We start from the raw sequence: 20,812 nt of genomic DNA, 5'->3' as shown, positions 1-20,812 counted from the left end.
AATTTATTAATTTCGTTGTCAATTAAATTATTAAACAGCAACAAGTAGGTCTAGTATTATATGATATATGATTTTATTGAGAACTAATATACTGTAAATTTATTATTTATTATCTGGTATGATTACACCTGGTTTTAGTATTTAAAAAACTACTGTCTATTATTACCTTTTATTATTTTAAAGAACTACTGATTCTAGTATTAGAAACTATTGTCTTTTATTACTTTTATTATTTTAAAGAACTACTGTCTCACACTCAACATGTGAATTTAGGCACGTTCATGCATGAGTGTATGTATGATCCTTGTTTTATGTGTGTATGTACATTTTGACTTTGGTATGTTGTGTGATGCGGTGGTTTGGAGCCCAAGACAAATTCCCCTGTGAGACAATAAAGTATATCTTATCTTATCTTAAGCTCTAATTACAAAACAAGAAAGAGGAAGACGGACTTCATTCTCTGCTCAGGTAGACATTATTCCTCTATATCTTTACATAGACAATAGTTGTTTGATGCTATATTAATGCTCTGGATATTGAATAGAGCACCTTTAACTTGAGGAGACACAAGTCAGGTAAGTCATTTCTATCGCATGTGTGACATAATAATTAGGAAACAATGAACACCTCACGTAATAAAATACAATAAAAAAAAAAAAATCATGTTCCATCGCCTAGCTCGTGACATAATGTGACATGTACTGCTTTTTATATAAAAAAAACACTCGGCTGATGGACAGCCACCGTACACCGCTGACCCCCGGGACAGATCATAACGTGCACTTACAAAACCACTGGATGCTGTGATTAAAGTTCCACATTGTGATATCTGTATGACGTTGACTCCCAAATCTTTATCCCTTTTAATCTTAATCTCTTGATGCAGTCAGGTTGATGTAGCTCAGATTATCTAACGGTGCCCTGTGTGTAAATCCATGTGACTCTATATCTGTGTGATGGTTGGGATGGTTTTCCACATGAACAAGCAAACAATTACAGACAAGTTATAAGGCATAAACCTAGTTTTGTGTCACAGAAATATAGTTTTTCTTCTCCAGTATATGATGCACATTCAAAATCCCCATCTACATGCCCTACAATTAAAAATGTTTATTTAAATATTGATAAAAAAACATGTCTGGGGATGATTTATATTCTTACAGAACTAACTCAGAAACATGTTATTAATAAGAACATGCTAAAAACCTCCTCAGAGGGATCAATAAATTGTGTTAACTGCTAATGTAAGTGTATTTTCTAACCACACGATGGTACTGTTGTGCTATTGTATGAGCTATCATTTTTTCCACTATGTAATGAGCACAGTAAGGTGTGAGTCATGGGATTAAAACAAATAGTTATGTGTTAATTCTAGTTCTGAATGCCTAACAAACAACATTGTAGTCTCAAAACTGTCCCTCTCTTCTTCTGTCTGGATTCAGTCTCTCTATTAGATGTCATTAACAACCATTATGTGATATATGGAGGATGGAACCTGCAAAAATCTAAAATATATAAATAAATAAATAAATAAATAAATAAAGGACCCGATAGAATGAAATATTTAAAGAAAATAATACAGAAATAAATAAGTTTGGGGGAATAAATAAGGGGTGAAATGCAAAGGGAAAATTGTGCATAAATAAATAAATGCATAAATAAATACATTTGAAAATAAATAACAAATAAATGCAAAAATCTATAAATAAAAAATATATGCAATTTTAGATACATACACTTTAAAATTATAAAATAATAAATACATAAAAGGGGAAATTAAACAGAAGAGTAAATAAATAAGGGAACTGATACAAAGATAAATAAATAAAGAAGCAAATTCAAACAGAAATATCAATACATTATTAATGGCTACATGCATTTTTCATATTAGTTTTACTACATTCAGTGACATATTTACTTATTTATCAAGTCATTTATTTTTTTATTTTGGCAGGTTCCATCCTCCACAGTGATACCGTGACACTGCCTTTGGCCTTGGTATAAGGTGGTAGGCCTACTTGCTAATAGTGGTGAAAAGTAACTAAATACATATATTAATAGTTTCATGCTTTACACTTTTACTCTACTACCTTTTAGAGGGAAACATTGTAATTGTTACTCCTCTACATTTATTATACAGCTGCATCTGCAAACCATGGACACGGTGAATGTGCCTAGACATATTAGCATTCGCACAAAGCAAGTGACATGTAGCTTTTAATGAAGAAAATTAGTATTTGGTCAGGGTCAATAGATATGATGGTTCAATTGTGACAGCATGTTTGGGGGGTCAAATAGGTTAATTTTATCCCCCCACCAACTCTAATGGGGTACTTATTCTGGAGCTAAACTGTGACCTGTTTGACCTCCTCCTCTCCTTAACTGGGAGAGCGACCTCTGACCTTAACAAGGGCTGAAACTGCAAATATAAGGATGGCAGTTTCTAATGAATTCTGGTAATATTCAGATGCGTTTGTCATGAGATAACAACTAAAATTAATACAATTATCAGCTGTTAAAGAACCATAGCAGTTTTTTCAGCTTCGTTGATACAACAGCACCCGCCAATACTAAAATGTTGTTGGTTCAGTAGCTTGTAGCTGCAATCTTATATTAAAATAGAATTTCAGTCGTTTTTTTTAGAAGATTGCTGCTTCATAATATCATATCGTTAAGTATTGTGCTTGTTTGGGAATTAGAATAGACAGGTTTCTGTGCAACGTCATCACAGAGATGCGCGTGCAGCTAGGGGGCAGAAAGCATGGCATGTCTAGCAGAGCCAAGCTGCAAAGCAGAGATGAGGAGGAGTTGCTGTGCAGTAAACTGCACCAACTGCAGAAAAGATAGATTGAAAATGTTTAATATTCCGAGGGGATCGCATCATGGATGTATTAAGAGAACTGGATACAGCGCTGGAGGCGTGGGCCCCATTCATTCCTATGAAAGTTGCTCAGTGGCACATGAAGCCAAAATGGCTCGACTTCGTCAGAAAAAGTACCCGGATCTTCCGGCGATAGTAGCGTCCGCTCGGTCACATGACTCGGTCACGGGGTCCCAACGTCATGCCGTCTTCACAGCTTGCGCTGTTGTCACAGTCTGGGTCTCATTCACATGAACGGAGGAAGGGAAATAACTCTGGATTCAGTTATTAGTGCATTTTACAACTTTTAGGACCTAATGATTTAATTAAGGGCTATTCAAGCGTTCGTACTGGGAAGTTGATTCACCTAAAAAAAAAAATGATCCGCTGAGTTACAGACGTCTCTTTCCCAATGTAAGTCTATGGGAAAAAGTATTTTTGGACCCAATGGAATCACGTGACAGACACAGAAGTTGTAGTACCGTCGTTTGGCCACTACGAAAGTTGGGATCAACGACCGGCACACTTCCTGGGGGCTTGGATCACATGCCTTTGCTAAAAACAGAAGGAGATTATGGATCCAGGCCTGGTGGGAAAAAGCATTCTCGTCACACATCGCTAGCAAAGCAGCGGGTGTTCATGGCGAGCTGTCATGCTCCACAGATCAATAAATATGAACTGTTCAACAACAGGGTGAAAAAAAAGTGTCTGGCGGCGGCCATCAAGAGGGACTCACGTAACTTGAACTACGACCGGAGTGTCAACCAAACAGATCCTGGTATGTCGGATCTAATGTTAGCCATTTCATAACCAGTGATAATAATAAACAAATCTCATACTAGTACATCATATGATCATGGTATCTGGTGGTCGGACTCTGCAGGGGTCTTGTATAGTCAACGAAAATGTACAAACAATGTGAAATCTGTGTTGATTACAATGGTTGACTACAATGGTTGTGCCAAAGTGGTTTTGCCTCCTGAATGCGTACGCACCCAGTAATGTTTGAATATAAGAAACCCATCTATTGGTGGGAAACTGCTCCATACATTGTGGCAGTGTGACCTCGACCCAACTCCCGCCTCTCACACACACACACACACACACAGCTGAACCTCAAGGCTAACCCTTTAGGCTCCTCTCTGCAGACTCAGGCAGAAATACCATATGGCCTACCCCCTCAGTGGAATCTCCCTCAGGCATAGCTGACGTCCATTGCAGGGCAGTGCAGGTTGTCACTGTGTTCATGTAACTGCAACATGTGCTGCCATGTACAAAGTGTGTCTGTGTGTGCAAATTAATGATTGATGTTACCACTTCTATTATGTTCAACGGGGGCCCTTGTAAAGATAAGGCTAAAGAGTACCGCCTGGCTTTGGTTGAATTTAATTATTCTGTGTCAAAGTATCCTCACAAGTAGTATGGGTGTGTGTGTGTTGGGACGTAGGACATGGTTTGCTCTTTCACATGTTGGTACCAGGGGAACATTCCTGGAAACATAGCACGCCTGTTTACACAGGTCATAAATGCTGTGTACACACATGTACAGAGTTACATCACATGTGCTCACCTGGACTATCTTATGGGATACCATAATGGTCACATTTTGTACAGTGCAGGTCATTTCAACTGTATTATTTATAGAGCTGTTAAAGTTAACGCAATATTAACACGTTAACGCAAATTAGTTTTAATGCCACTAATTTCTTTAACACATTTAACGCAACTTCCGATTTTAAGGTTATAGCGGGCTCACTTTTCATGATAGAGCGAAGATACTGGTATCAAATGAAACTAGAAAAACCTAAGAAATCCATTGATAACAACCATGTCATACTAGCTAGGAGGTTCGATAACGCTCCAAACTTGTGCTAAATTTTGAGAAAAAACTGGCATGGCAATTATGAAGGGGTCCCTTGACCTCTGACCTCCAGATTTGTGAATGAAAATGGGTTCTATGGGTACCCACGAGTCTCCCCTTTACAGACATGCCCACTTTATGATAATCACATACAGTTTGGGGCAAGTCATAGTCAAGTCAGCACACTGACACACTGACAGCTGTTGTTGTCTGTTGGGCTGCAGTTTGCCATGTTATGATTTGAACATATATTTTATGCTAAATGCAGTACCTGTGAGGGTTTCTGGACAATATTTGTTATTGTTTAGTGTTGTTAAATGATTGCCAATAATAAATGTATATATACATTTGCATAAAGAAGCATATTTGCCCACTCCCATGTTGATAAGAGTATTAAATACTTGACAAATCTCCCTTTAAGGTACATTTTGCGATTTAATTTGCGTTTAATCGCGATTAACTATGGACAGTCATGCGATTAAATATTTTAATCGATTGACAGCCCTAATTATTTGACAATATAAAAAATACACAATGAGTAATGTATAGGTGCATGGGGCTTCCTCTTGTGGGAGAAAATTTGATATATTAAGACTAATTGGGGGAAAATGGAAGAGAATTGAGATGTATTGGGGGAAAAAAAGTGTTTATAAATCAACCTTTTTTTCATGTAATAAACATTCACTCCGATAAATTTTATTTACTATTTTTCCCAAATGAAGACTTTTTGGACACTACTATACATGTGTATGTATGGCTTTAAAGTGTCAAACACTTACATAGTGGCTTTGAAGTCCACAGCTCCAACAGCGAGGCTCTGACTGAAAGCAGAGTGCAGGCTAATCTGGGAATGTGTGGGTGTGACGCCAAAAGGAGTTCAAATTCACCCTTTGGGGCTGGATCAGGACAGACAGACAGCTGACTAGTATTGATGTCTGTTTGTGAGTCTTAAGTGTGTCTTGTGTGTGTGTGTGTGTGTGTGCATTAACCCCTATTTGTATGTGCAAAAGTGTGATGGTTGATGGTATATACTCAATACTACTGTACCAAATATACAAAACTTTGCTGCATCATTTACATTTAAAAGTGTTAGAATGAGTTATCAAAGCCTGAAAACTACTAATAATAACTAGAATTAAACAGCAAGATACAGTATCAAGAGTAAATGACACTTACATCTTCAGTAACTCTCAGCGAACCCGTTCAGATCTACAGACACCAGTAAAGCTCAAAATAAACCAACTGCACAACAGAATTAGCCTACTATGCTAACAAAGTTAGCTTGTTAAAACCACACTGTTTAGTAACTGTTTGACATGAGAAAGCATACATGCCCAAATGTCAAGGATAACACAACAAAGACCAAGATTTAGGCTATTTCCATCGTCATCCTTAATGAAGACTTCTTAGTGTAAGCCAACGTTAGCTAGTTAAATTTGTTAGTGTTAGCTTGCTAGCTAAAATGCATAAGCTACTATTGTGCGTTTGTACAGTGATGCTGCTGCAGTGAGCAGTTCAGTATATGGAGGATTGACATGTGCACTAGGTAGTGTAGTTTTATGCAAAAAGTTACTTTCAGTTAGGTAGCTTGCTATAGTGTCATTAGCGATCAGTATTTTCTGGACACAATTGTATAATATGGTGAGAAACAAATGTAAACGTTGCACGTGAAAAATATTGGATAGATAATTGTGTGACTCAGGGACTCCATAGTGCAGCGTCTATACAATACAAATACAAGGTTATTGTACAAATGGCTTGTAAAACCCTGGTATTTACCATTAAAGCTTGGGTATAGGTAACACTTGAGAAACCAGTCCGCTAGATTTTAAAAACCCAGCCCAGTGTTGCCAACTCTTTTCCAATGAAAGTAGCTAGCAACAGTAGCTCCAAAAGTCCCCAAATCTAGTGAGAAAGTCCCCAAGTTGGCAACACTGACAATCCGTCCAAGGCCACTCCCCCAAGATCATCATTATGAAAGTAAACATACAACAAGCATGGCTGTTGTTAGTACTCACAGTTGTCAAGCTAGCAGCTTGTGGAAGACTCTGGTGACGCGCAATGAGTGAACGGACAGAATGCGCGCAGGCAGGCCGCTGATTACAGTCTTGCGACAGCCACAGATAGCAGATCTTTACCCTTTTTTTGTCAGAGCATTTGATTTATTGATTTTTGTCGGGAAGTAAGGAGAATTTCAACAAATAAAAATGTTTTCAAAAATGACCCACACTAAGGATACAGTATGTTTGTTTTCAGTAATCTTTGGATGAGCACAAACATCTTCTGATTGCCAGCCACTGAGTTATGTACTGTAGACCTAGTGACTTGCTGAATTTACTTTTTGAGTGCCCCTATAGAGTGCTACAGGAACAAGTTCTAAAAACCCAGAAATGAGTTAGCATTTTAGCACTTCCAGTTCCTTTTGTCTGGAAGTCAATGGGTTTTTTTAATTGGTTTTTAGTTAAATGCCTGAAATAAGATTTGTTGTTAACACAAGCTGAGGAGATTTTAACGTTTTGCTCTACGATATAAAATACATCAGTAAATATATCATAAACCAGAGCTTGTTCTCTGCAATACTCCAAAACCCAAGATAAAAATCCCATTGGCTTTTTGTAGAGGGAACTCAGGGCGATGGCAACTTCCTGGTTGGCCTACAAAAATACGTCATCCCTGGAGCGCTCTATAGACTGTCGAATCTACTTTGACTTTAGATGGCCATACTTTAGCCACTTCAAATTCATAAAAGAACATCAGGTTAAGTTTTAAAAAAGTGAATTGTTTTCTTTTGGTCCATTTTCTGTGGGAATAAAATATATCGATGCTCCCAAACATCGAAATGGTTAGGACATGAGTTCACACATCCATATTCCATGAAAGTAGACATCCACCCTTCAACAAAAGAGGCTTTAAAATCACAATGTCTTTTTATACCAATTATTTGATACTTTTTATTTCCATTTATAAGTATTCATCTCGAGTCGACAATTTACATTACAGCTCAGCTCTCTGGAATAGTCTACAAGTCGATGTACTGCATGTCAGCCGTAGAGGGAGAAGGGGAATGGCGGTAAGACTGAGGGACACCAGATAAGCCTATAACAGAGGGGAGGACAGGGGGAGCACACTGTGGTTACTGCCACCACATCCCAAATTCAGCCCGAATCAACACAATGCTCGTCACGCCATGATCATCGTTATCTTCCATCTTCATCATCGTCATCATTCAGTCCAGTGCTGTTGTGCAGAAGGGAATGCTGGGAACTTGGAGGACTCAGTGCAGTGGACCTGGAAGAGGAGAGAGATGAAAATGCACTTTTTTGATGCCATTTACACCCAGTGATCATTTAATGTGCGTCGCTCAAAGTATTGGAAAATTACATTTAAACCCCCCCCCAAAAAAAGAAATCTGCAGCATATCTCTTTCCAGAAACAGTGCCCTGGTGGATAACTTTTGTGAACAGTTTTTGTTAGAGCTACTTTCTAAAAAAGTTTTTCAGAGACGGATAGTTTTATTATTTATTCATAATTTCGGTATTCATTCATTCATTTTTAGTCATAGTTATACACCATTGTCTACTTTATCAAAAAACTGGCTTGCCTGCTCGTTCATTGAGGAGGGATCAGCATTTGTACCCTGCAGGAGCAAAAAATTCCTACAGAGATAAGATCTGCTTTTTATTACTTTGCCCCACACACTTGGAATATTCAACAAACTTAAAGTTGACCTCGTTAATACCGCTGAAACAATAAAAAGTAAGGTAGATTGCTAATCTTACTGATCATAACTGCCATTGCTTTTAATTAATTTTTTTTATTTTCATCTTTTCTGTTGCATTAATTGATATAGCCATGTAATCTTTTAGCACTCTTTGCTTTGGTCTCCATTTATTGTATGTATGCCTCAACAACATTGAGAATGAGGGTTCTCCCTCATTGTGTGCAAAGTTTTAAATAAAATGAATAATTTTAGTATAACAATTTAAGAGTAGCCCTTTCCCCCAGCAGACATTTGGCCTTATCCCAAGTAGTGAGCCAGCATGAAACTGAAGCAGCTAAATGGAATTCATCTTTCCTTTCATTATTTACACCTGTTCTTTTCCTACTGTGACTGTCTAAATGTCTTCCCTGAAAAAGGCCTGTTGCTCTGTAAAGATATCACAATCTTTTGCTCCAGATGAGCCTATTTGGATGCAAGTCACAGAAACCGCATCATCCGGTAATTAACCCCCAACCTTGCTCGTTGTTGACTATGAATGATATGTAAATTATGAATCATCCTTACATTTGAGGTTTGAGGGCGCCTCCTCATGACGTCCCCTCAGTTGCACTCTTCACACAAGCAGCAAAGGCCTCCATCAGGTCTTTGCAGCCCTCGGCTCCCTTCTCTGCCACACTGGAAGAAACATTAATGACTATTAGATCACAATCAAGTTAACCCACATTTAAATACCTCAGCATTTCATTTCACAAGTTGTTGTTGCATTTCAATGTCACCCTCTCGCACAGATGACATGCGAGTTGGAAACAGAAAGAGGAAGAGAGCTTTAGTCTTGCTTAAGTCAGAAGTAGCGGACTCGAGTTGAAAGATTACATAAAGACATGGAAAGTGACTGACACAAGGTGCCAATGCAAGATCAACTCCTTCACAAAGTTTGATCACAACCACTTTAAGGAACAAGATGAATGGATATATGAATGTGAAATGTTCCCAATTGAAAAATGTTCTATACATTTGAAATGCAGTGGCTGACAAAGACAAAAAAAAGAAGAATGAAAGAAGGAAGAGACAAAAGGGGATGAAAATGTGAGAGAGAAACATACTATTTTGGGCTCCCATGCAGGAGCAAACACAGTAGCAGACATTGCCACAGTGCATTAGGGTGATGGAGCGAAAGGGAGGGAGAGAGAGTGGATGAACCCATCTGTTTGATAGGACAGCGCAGCAGAAAAGGAGGGAGGGAGGTTGCGTGATCATGCAGATGACGAGACACGGAGGTACAGAGGGTGAGCCCACAGGAGGAGGGGTTTCATGATGCATGACTGTAAACCCAGCCTTTGGCTCCTCCCATCACTTCATGACATCAGAACATCCCTCCGTTCTGCTTTTCTTCCTCAACCCAGGGCAGCAATCCTCATCTGCTACACATCAATCCTTTTCACATAATATGCAGAAGTACCAAGACAGGTCTTTCATTTTCAGCCTTGTGTGATCATTCACACAACAGAGTATAATTAAAGTCTATTCTGCGAATCTAAAAGGCGTGGAAACACTATCACATTACAGCGTCATAACCATTTTAATATACTAGCTTAGCTACACAGGGTCATCTCTGCGGCTTTATCTCTTTGCATCGTGGCCGGGTGCCTGATAGTGATGTAACACACAGCTGGCTGCTGCAGATTATAACTCAGCGCTTTACTTTGCCAGGAGGGATGGAGCGAAGAGTGTGTGTGTGTGTGGGGAAATGGGAGCCATTGAGTTTGTGACACTGTAAGAGATGCATGCCTGGTGGTGTGTTGGAGTGTGTGTGCTTGGGCAGAATCAATGAGTGCTCATGTTTGGCAGAAAGATTGACCCAGAGGGTGCGCTGTCAGATAATCCTCCCACAGTGCCATTGGTCCACCACAACACACATGTACAGTGCTACTCTGACTGTACTGAGGTGGAGGAATCAAATTAACAGAGTGGTTAACAAGCTAGAGTAGCCCAAAGAAAATGTCATCTAAAAATGTCATCCAACCAGTTAGGGCTTTATTATGCAGCACTGAAAATGTGGGCTCTCCTCAAATTGGTATTTTTCAAAATAAAATCATTAACCATCAATAATACACCAGACATGTATATACATGTATATGAAGTGCACACATGGGCATTACAGAAAGCATCAGAGCAGGGCAGTCACATGGACCGGCAGGGAAGGGGAGGTGGGGGCGATGACATCACCACCACCGCAGTCATCACGCAATCTTCCTGAGAGAAAGCACGACGCTGAACAAGGTCACATTACAGGGTCATGGGGCAAAGCAGGGTTGTCATGGCGACCCGTTGCCTAAACAGCCCAATCCCGATTCAATATACTTATACATTATATGAAACAAAGCAAATATGATATGATGTAAAATCTTTACTCGGCCAGTGAATTCATCTACCTAACTGGTGAGTGACCAGCATGATTTGTAATCTAAACCAACTTCATGCTATTGAGCGCTAGTTGCCTGCTGATGCAGTGACGTCAGCGTATTCAGGTCCGACTGATCTCGTCGTCTTCCCGTCTCGGACACAATCAGGAAATGCGGGCTGAATTATTTAGACTGAGCTAGCTGTAGCCTGTCCTCTGGGACAGACATGCATAATAGATCACTGAGCAGGTGCAAGTAGTCAAAGATGCTGTAGAGGCCAAATATTAGTCTAGAGATCATGTGATTAAGGCTGAGTGTGCAGTGTCATCATCTAATGGGGAGCACAAAAGAATCAATAAAGTTTCCCTTTGTGTACATTTTGTATGAAAATATATGATATACAAGGCAACATCTATAAACAGACGATAAGAGTTACTAATTGTGTTTCACATTGCACAAATTGAGCGCTGACGTGTCATTTCTGTGTACCATCTTGGTTTGTATTATGAAACTCTGGTGCAACCTGAAAAACAAGTTAAAAATGTCATTCAAATGCAGTTCAAGAGTCTTTGAGTGACATGGAAATACCTCCAGAACAGTCAACTGTTGTAAAAAGTGTCTCAGGTCTAGCATCAACTGTAATGCAAATTCAGAAGGTGATGAAAATTTGTGTTTCAAAACTGCAATAACTTATCTCAGTACATGTAGTTGGACTGGAGACCCTTACAGTTATTACAATAGTTATGAACATGTTTAAATTATAAGAAAACCCTCCTGAAGAGGATTTGTCTTTTCATAACAAGATACTCGAAGTGACAGAGTGTAGAAAATCAAAGTTCGAAGTACGTATGTCTCAGCGTCCAAAAAACGTTTTCCCACATGACCCGACGTAGGTTTCTGCATGATGACGCTGCTACATGCACAGTATATATACATGCTTATAGACAGTGTATTAACATTACATATAGTAACTTAGATGGCGGTCGACACGCTCCCAGTTTGGACGCCACGTTAGTCCAGAATCCGAAAGTCACACAATAACACAAACTAACCGATCAATACAGCGGTAGACCAGCAACTCCTGGGTTCTGGAGGTAAAATTACTGTTTTTGTGAATGGAGTCTGGTGGTTTTGAAGGCAGCAATATAACATCTTCAGTTTCCCGTCAGAAAGGGCCGTCTGATGGCGAGGTAACAGGGAACTGAACTATTTTGCTATCTTCAAAGCCACCAGACTCCATTTACAAAAACACTAATTTTATCTCGCAGAAATCTGGAGTATACATACAACCCCACTTCAAAAAAATCCAAATTAACCCTTTCAGTTATTTCCAAATGTCGCACAGCTAACATTGATTCAGCTAGTACTAGCGTTCACATTATTCATAACCTTATTGATTAGCTTACTTATGTAAGCTAGGCAACTGCTTTTTTCCATTTGAAAACAAAAACAAAAACGCTGCAGATGGAGCCGCCCTTTAAGTCTATCAACCACCATTCATGATAGATGGTGCAACATGGGTTGAGGGGGAAGGGGCACGTTGTTGCCAACAGTGTGACAACTACAGCACAGCAATCACATTACCGACTTCTGCAGAGTCACCGAATTCCAGAATGAAAACTATCTCTGCTTCCACTGCAAGAATGTACATGCATGTCTGCACATACGACTGCAGGCAATCAGTAACAGAGAGGCTGTGCATGTGTGTGGAGATGAAAGGAAGGGGGAAGGGGCTGTGTGCTTATGTTCCACTCTTATGAAAGAGCCTGGAGTCTCAAAGTACACAGGCAGGTTTGCAAAATACTATTCATAGTAAATATTAGCAAAGAACTAACTAACAGCTCAACAAGTCCACATACTGCACTGTATGTCAGCATTGGCATTATGGATCTATCCTGTGTGTACAGTACATTGATTATCTTGACCCTGCAAACAAATGTCCACTGCAAAAAGCTTCATCTAGTTTAGTTATATCTGGCTGTAATACTTTTCTTAAAAAAAAAAAGTAACAATAATGATATTTCAACTCTTATCCAATAGTTACTTCTTATGAATTTCCTTGAAATAAGTGTATGTATCCTGAAACAATAAGTCAGGTTTCTGCATCCAAGTCAAGAAAAATTAAACTACAATTTAAAAATACTTGAAACGAGTTGATTTGCATAAAAAAAACAAGCTAAAATATTGATACTGTACTGCAGAAGAAAGTAAGACTGAATTACAGTCAAAATTACTCATTACCCAAGTTTAAGAAAACAAAATAGGTCCTATCTTTAAATTTTAAAAATGTATTTGTTCAACAATTGAAGCAACACTGCTATAGCATTATTTCAGCTTTTGGAAAAAATTAAAAAACCTCATCTAATACATTAAAATTGTTAAAAATGTAACATATGAAAAGGCATACTATGCTTTCTTGTCTCACATGCCGATAGCCTGTTGCTTATACTTCACCTCTGTGTGACCTTGTTAGTGTGACCTTGACAAGGTCATAACTACTGCTACTATTTCAAAAATAAAAAAAAGTGTATATAATAAAAATGAATTCTCACATTTAACCAACTTGTTCTGAAACTGTGGGAAAATAATCAAATCTGACCTACAGTGAGTATAAAGAGATGCCTATCACTACAACATGAGGGGCCCGAAGCCAACATGGCTACCTCCATGCATCTCTGGCCAAGTGCGAATGCGAGGCTGTTGCTTATTTGTCCGGCCCGGTTAAAATAAGCAGGTGTCTGGCGAAGCGGTAACATGATCTATGGCAGGGAACATGTCATGGTATCCCGCACATACAGTATAACTTGTACACACGTCCAACCACGCAGTCTTTAAATACATAGGGGTCCTGGTTTTCATTACACAGAGCCAGCAGTGTTAAATGTCAATGTCAGAATCGTTACCGTGACCCATGACCCAGAGTGGTGCAGGAATACTAAAAGCCCAAAATGATTTAGCATTTTAGCACTTCCGGTTCCCTCGTCTGGCAGTCAATGGGTTTTTAGTTAGATGCCTGAAATAAGGTCCGTGGTTAACACAAGCACAATAGATTTTAACATTTTGTTCTATGGCATAAAATATGTCAGGAAATATCCCACACGTGAATTGTGAAGTTTTTACGTGTCTTAAAAAAGGCGGTTTCTAACAAGTGGCTAAATGAGATCATGGAGGTTGTTGGGGACATTAAAGAGGACCTATTATGCTTTTGTGCTTTTCACCTTTCCTTTAGTGTCTTGTATAGTTTTTTGTGTATGTAAGAAGTCTGCAAAGTTACAAAGCCAAAGTCCAGGGCAACAGGAGTTACTCTACCCCACAGAAACACTGCTCCTGAACTACCTGAAACGCCTTGATTGAAGTCCTAACTCATCCGCCTTTACGGGCTTGTTGTGTTTATACTTGCATTCACGCAACCAGTGTAGTTTGTTCATAGCCTAAAGTTAGCTTTTTACTTCTGGCGATTCTATTTACGCTTCAAAAACCATAAGTGGTGTTCATTTGGGAAGATTATCATAAACATTTGCAAATAATCCAAAGGAAAAATCCCATTGGCTTTTTGTTAAGGGAACCAGTGCAATGCTAATTTCCAGGTTGGCCTACAAAAATACATCATCCCTGCACCACTCTACATCCGGTAGATTTCAAAAACACTCATTTGACTGACACTTCATGCTCAAAGCAAGGGTCAATGACAGCATATTAAATTTACCACCCGTCACATGTAACAAATCCTGGGAACATGGAGTGGAGAGGTGGTTCTCAATTGCCAAGGCATCTATCCCAATTGTATTCTGTGAGGGGCCACTGTGTCACTGATTAACACTGGTAGTTTAAGGCCACATTTGCTGGTTCCACCCGACTTTCCACCTTTCAAGGTCATGGGTTCATGTTCTGCTGATATCTGCATGGAATGACCCACATGCACTAAATCACATGCAACCATGACATGTAACATGAGAACACCTTATCACCATAAACCATTGTACTGTGCTTTCAAAGACCCTATAGAGTGCCAACCTTGGCCCCGGTTCCCATTATAGGCCTTTAACAGGCTGCAGTAAACGGCACGACCCCCTCACCTGTTAATGAATCAACAATGTCTGCAGGTTTTACACAAGAGCAGCTCAACTTATTTATCAATAATGGACCATTCATATTCAAAACAGACCTGTTAAAGAAATGTATGCCAAACTATCTGTAAATTCAAATTGATCTTTAAGTGTCCTGACACTTAAAGGGGAACTACGCCCATTTTCAAAATTCATGCGTTATTCCTATGGTTTAAGACAGTCCAAAAATATTAGCGAACATGAAAAACTTTCTCCCAAATCCAAAAAATAGAGGATAAAACTCAAACTGTGATTTCATAGGGTGTAAAGAGTTGAGCTGCTCCATAGACAATTAATTGGGAGAGATGTACTAGATGACACTGAGAGCACCCAGGGGAATATTCTGAGTAAATGGGAACATTTTCTGTTTCATAACTGAGAACACTACAATAGAATAAAGCTCATTGGGTATAAAAAGGAAAACAAACATTCAATGTGTCCCATTCATTGTCTATGAAGCAGCTCCAGACTTTATACCCTATGACATCACAAGTTAGAGACTTACTTCTCTGGTTTCTGGCTCTGAGAGAGAGAGGAGCTCATGTTCACCAACATTGATTGAACTTTCCTCGGCCATGGAAATAACATAATGGAATTCTTAATTTAGGTGGTTGTTCCCCTTTAAGAAGTAAAACTGGCACTTGCAAAACTGTTACACATTATTAGCCAGCCATCCACGCCTTGCCCTACCACCCTCCACCTCAACCTGCTGTCTTATCTAAAGGCTTCACACACACACTCACTGTCACCTTATCAAGGCCCGACAGTCTGGCTGGAACTCACTTGGCAGCTTTTACTATCGAAAAAATATGTTTACTCTGCACAAATAATTAATAAAAACTAGAGCTGTCAAAGTTAACGCAAATTTGTTTTAATGCCACAAATTTCTTTAACTCAATCGATATTTCGGAGGTTGTAGCAGTTTTAAAGCTAGAGTGAAGATATTGGTATCATATGAAACTAGAAAACCTAAGGAATCCATTGGTACCAACAATGTCATACTAGCTTGTTGCAATGGAGGCTAAATAATGCTCCAAACAAGCACTAAATTGTGGCGAGGAAAAACTGGCATGGCCATTTTCAAAGGGGTCCCTTGACCTCTGACTGCCAAGATATGTGAATGAAAATGGGTTCTATGGGTACCCTCAAGTCTCCCCTTTACAGACATGCTCAGTTTATGATAATCACATGCAGTTTTGGGCAAGTCAGGACACCGATACACTGACAGCTGTTGTTGCCTGTTGGGCTTGAGTTTGCCATGTTATGATTTAAGCATATTTTTTATGTAGATGCAGTACCTGTGAGGGTTTCTGGACAATATTTGTGTTGTTAATTGATGTCCCAACAATAAATGTATACATACGTTTGCATAAAGCAAACATATTTTTCCACTCCCATGTTGATAAGAGTGTTAAATACTTGACAAATCTCCTTTTAGTTACATTTTGAACAGATAAAAAATGTGTGATTAATTTGCAATTAAATATTTCAATCGATTGACAGCCCTAATAAAAGCATAAAATTACAATGTCAAATTATCCCTTAAGTGTACGAGAAATGTCGTCACTGCTCATGATAATCCATTTGATCGAAGCTTAGTGACCCTCATCCAATCTGTCAAAATGGACCGTTCCAGAGAAGATGTGTGACAGGTTGCACCAACATGTTATGTCTTCTCGGAGTGTCCGCTCTGAATAAATGCAACAAATCCCAAAAATATCACCGAGCTGCTGGTGTCCTTGACCGTCGACATAACATGAGGTTAAAAGGAGACGGCGGGGACAAAACGGAACAAGCCAACGCAATGTATTCTGGGGAAAGGGAGGCTGTAGTGACGCCAGCAGATTCCCAGCCTTCATCCATGCGTACGGATGAGCATCAAACATCACCCCGCCGCCACACAGCGTTAATCCCCACATCACTCTCCCCTACATAGGGTACCCCAAGTTTTCATAACACTTACCCCCCTGCAGTTAGCTGGGATGTCAAGTTCAGTTAGTTACATGCAAGACTTCAGTCGCCATCGGTGGTTTTCGGCGCCAATCGCAACATCCTTCAGAAGAGACTCCATTTTAGCATGGCGCATTTTAGGGATGCTGCGGTCTTCTCATTCAAACGCCATTAGACGTGTGCAAGGTTAAATCAGCTCAGAATTTGGGGCAATATTTGCTCGGAGCTTGGAGCCGTTAGGCAACATTCAAGCAACAATTCAAATGTTCAGGTTCTTGCTCAGGGCTTCACCTTCAGCTCAACAAATATGAATGTTTGAAGGCACCTCTTGAGGACAAAGGAGAACATTCAGAGTTGGACCAACGATTTGCAGCGAGTTTGGTGTCGTGATGAACTGTTGCTGCACAAAAAATAGGTAGAAGACACATTAACACAACATGCACATTGTCCCCTACCATTTGTCCAGGTCAGCCTTGATGGCGGCACAAGCAGCGGGGACGGGGGCCTCGACGGGGGCGGCGGTCTCGGAGTCCGACATTTCTGCAGTGGTGGTGGTGCTGGGTGGTGTCGAGGGTGCGTGTCCTGTCCTGTTCCTGTCCTCCGCCTATGGACCCACCAAGAGAGACACAGAGAGAGAGAGAAAGAGAGAGAGAGAGAGAGAGACAGTGGAGTTGAGAGTGAGTTTGTGAAAGGGGGAGGGCGCACAAGAGGTGGTGGGAGGAGATAAACATGTGAGTGGGCAGCACATGTGTGTACACAACGGTCAGGGGACTGAAGGGTGAGGAGGCAGTGACCCAGAACTGAAGTGCAAAGGCGGAAGATTGAGCAAAGAGGACAAAAAGGGGAAGGTTGAGGTTCCTTATTGAGGTCTCCTCAACACTAAGTGGGGTTCCTCCTACATAACTGTACAGCTCAGGCATGGAGAAACTTTAATACTGGGAACTACATGCTCACCAAACACTAAATATGACAACAGTAGTAGAGAAACACTCATGATTCTGAACATTCATTCATTCATTCATAGCCCATGCACAATGTGATGGAGTGTGTCCATTGAGTTGTGCCACCTAGTGGTGGCAGTGTGCAAAGAGGTCACAGCATCTTGCTGCTGCAGCAGGCTTCATTACAGCACATGGCAGCCATGCTTCTAAAGGTCAGGGAATGGAAGGCAGCACCAATGTTTTGGGGCTAAACTAAGTGAAAGGACATTTGTGTTTTGTCTTTTAAGATCAGCATAGTAACATAACATTGTATATAGTATACTGCTGTTGTTCAATCCCAAGTGGCCACATTGAGCCATGTGTTCTTGTAGGAACCAACTCAAGGTTTTCCAAGGTCAGTCAGAACTTAATGGAAGTTCAAAAAGTTTGGATTAGGGCTGCAGTCAGGGTTGGAAATTCACTTTTTTTGTCCACCTGCCACTGTAGCTGGTGAATTACACATTTTTACCAACCACTCAATAAACTACCATTGTGTTTTTAGCTGGTGAGTGAAGCAGCCACTAGCATATTTTACCAGCTGGTGGCTGGTGCTAATTTCAAACTAAAAAAATGTCTTTCCAGCACTAGTTTGGACCCTGATAGCTGCAGAATAGGAATGTCATTTTCAGTTTGGATTTTGTTTTTATGAGATTGAGACATCATCTCCTATTGCTGAATGCCTACAATAAGATTTTTTTCACCTAAGCAGACCAGAAGCCACAAAAAAATGCTCACGGCAGCTTCCCAGAGATTTTCAGTTTAAATTAAACTGAGAACAAAACAAGAAAACTTCTCATTTTAGACGAGAACCTTCAGCCTTTTTTACTGATTTTTTTTTTTCTTGAAAAAAACTCATTGAAACAATCAAATCAGTGAAGATATTTTTTCTGTCCATTGACTAATCTATGAATCCACTAATCTTTTCAACTCTAGTTTGGATCCAGACAGCTACAGAATAGTATTATAATTTTGTATTTTATGAGATTGAGACAGCTGCTAATGCTGAAAGCCAACAATAAGATGTTTCATCTGAGCCAAGCAGCCATCATTAGACCAGAAGACAGCTGTGTGAGAAGACATTTTTATTTGAAAAATATTAAAAAATATTTTTTTTCAATGCTTGGAGCACATGTGGAATTAATTTGCCTCATTATCATCATGAGGTTGCTGGCAGAAGTTTCTGGATTATGTTCAACACATACAAATATTTGGGTGAACTGATTCTTCAACACAATGAATGAGCTTCATCATGAAGGAAGTGTATCACTTGTGTAATGTTACATCACCAGACGTTATGCAACAACCTGCACCAGAGTTCCCTGAACGCACCGCTGCAGCTGCTGCTTTGCATACAAACTAGTAGCATCGCCTCTGTGTGCACAAAAACGCAATTAAACTCCTTGGCAAAGTTTGAATTCTCACTATAAAACTCTTCTGACAGTGCCCACGTTTATCTTCCCTCTTCTAAAACACAGAAAATATGACTTAAATTTGCTTATTTTTACTACCTTTGTTGGTGTCTCACCTGTCTCGTGTGTACCGACAGCTCTTCTCTGAGACTTGCGACCCTTACACACACACCTGGTGAAGCTCTGGTAATTTAAGGGGAGCTGCTATGATTTATGGGATATGTAGTCTTGAGTGCTCACGCGCGTTAACCTCAGGCTGCTTACAAAGAAATACCGCTGAATAGTTACTAAGCAGGCTTTTTTTAAACCCTCTATTTTTAACCCAACATGTGTGTGATATTTATGAGCACAACTCACATTAACTTGCTTCTGCTGTTTCCTAAAATAGTGCTCATTCATATTCCACAAAGAGAGGAAAAAAAAGGTGTGCAGTGGCTTAATTACATTAGAATAAAAAGTCAACCAATTAACTTCCTGCATGGAAAAATAAAACCCTCCTCTCCTCACCTGCTCTTACAGAAATAATGCTCTATCATGCATAAATTCTCTGGCATGAGGACACAAGATAAAGCATGCACAAATAAAGTAGGAAAAAAGTGTAAAAGTGATACTATAGTATATGTAATATTTGGTTAAATTATGAAGCACCAGACTATTCAGTAAAACATGTGGTCTCCAAATCATACAGGTTCTGTACAGAAGTTTTGGAGCAACCAAGAAAAGCTTTACTTCAAGCCTATTCCACACCTCCATGTGAGCCCATGTGCACGGACACAAGAAGGAACATCATGTACTCTAAGTAGAATAAGTGGCTTCCTGTGCAGAAACCCAGCGTATGAGACTGAATTCATGCAACAAACCCATTGATTTCCTACCTATCTGCAGATGGGACGTCCTGGTCCTGAGTGAGACGGCTCAAAAAGTGTCTTGAAGTGTGTGCAGAAAATGCCAAGGGTGACTGCAAACTGCTGGGTAAGTGAATGTGATCTCACTGAAAAGGGGGTGTGTATAGCTCTGGTTAGTGTGTGCATGTGTGTGCATGTGTGTGCTCGTGGTATGTGCATTGCCAGGGGCTGAAAGACACCAGGGGAGGGGGGATGGAGGAAGAAAGAAAAAAAAAAGAAAGAAGAATAGCAAGTTGAGTGGAGAGAGCAACAGACTAAAAAGGAGATTCCATGAGGGTTAAAGGAAGCTATAGGCAGGAGCGGTGGGGGAGGGTCTTTGCATGTGTTGCAACATATATGTTACACAGTATGGCTGCCTGGCTGTGTTGGTGTACTGCGGCAAGGTCGACATGTCAGCCCATAAAAACAGTGAAATATGGCTCCTGCGGTTCTCACGTTGCAGTCCTTTCTTCATTTCAATCCTCATTTCCTTATTACAATATCTGTCTCTGAACAGGTATATGATGTACAAAGTTAGCATCATGAAGCCAGAGGGTCTTATCTGTATGCATATGTGTGAAGAACCGGCACCCAAAACACACACACAAACACACCCTTGTGTGTGCTTTGTAAGACAGC

General features: G+C 39.9%; 1 long non-coding RNA gene across 3 annotated transcripts; it reads right to left on the bottom strand.

Moving 5' to 3' along the window:
* Positions 1-7,642: 7,642 nt before the first annotated feature.
* Positions 7,643-20,313, bottom strand: LOC119502350. 3 transcript variants are annotated; one of them, XR_005210047.1, is made up of 4 exons: positions 20,165-20,313; positions 17,356-17,504; positions 9,007-9,117; positions 7,643-8,009 (listed from the first exon to the last, which is right to left on the bottom strand). It is a non-coding gene; the product is annotated as an uncharacterized LOC119502350 (long non-coding RNA). The 3 variants fall into 3 exon arrangements; XR_005210046.1 differs by lacking the exon at positions 20,165-20,313 and adding an exon at positions 19,406-19,560; XR_005210048.1 differs by lacking the exon at positions 20,165-20,313 and adding an exon at positions 19,389-19,407.
* Positions 20,314-20,812: the final 499 nt, after the last annotated feature.

This window comes from Sebastes umbrosus, chromosome 14, assembly GCF_015220745.1.
Source record: "Sebastes umbrosus isolate fSebUmb1 chromosome 14, fSebUmb1.pri, whole genome shotgun sequence".
Taxonomy (NCBI): domain Eukaryota; kingdom Metazoa; phylum Chordata; class Actinopteri; order Perciformes; family Sebastidae; genus Sebastes; species Sebastes umbrosus.
Note: the sequence above shows the minus strand (reverse complement) of the source record. Positions and strands in the feature narration are given on the sequence as shown.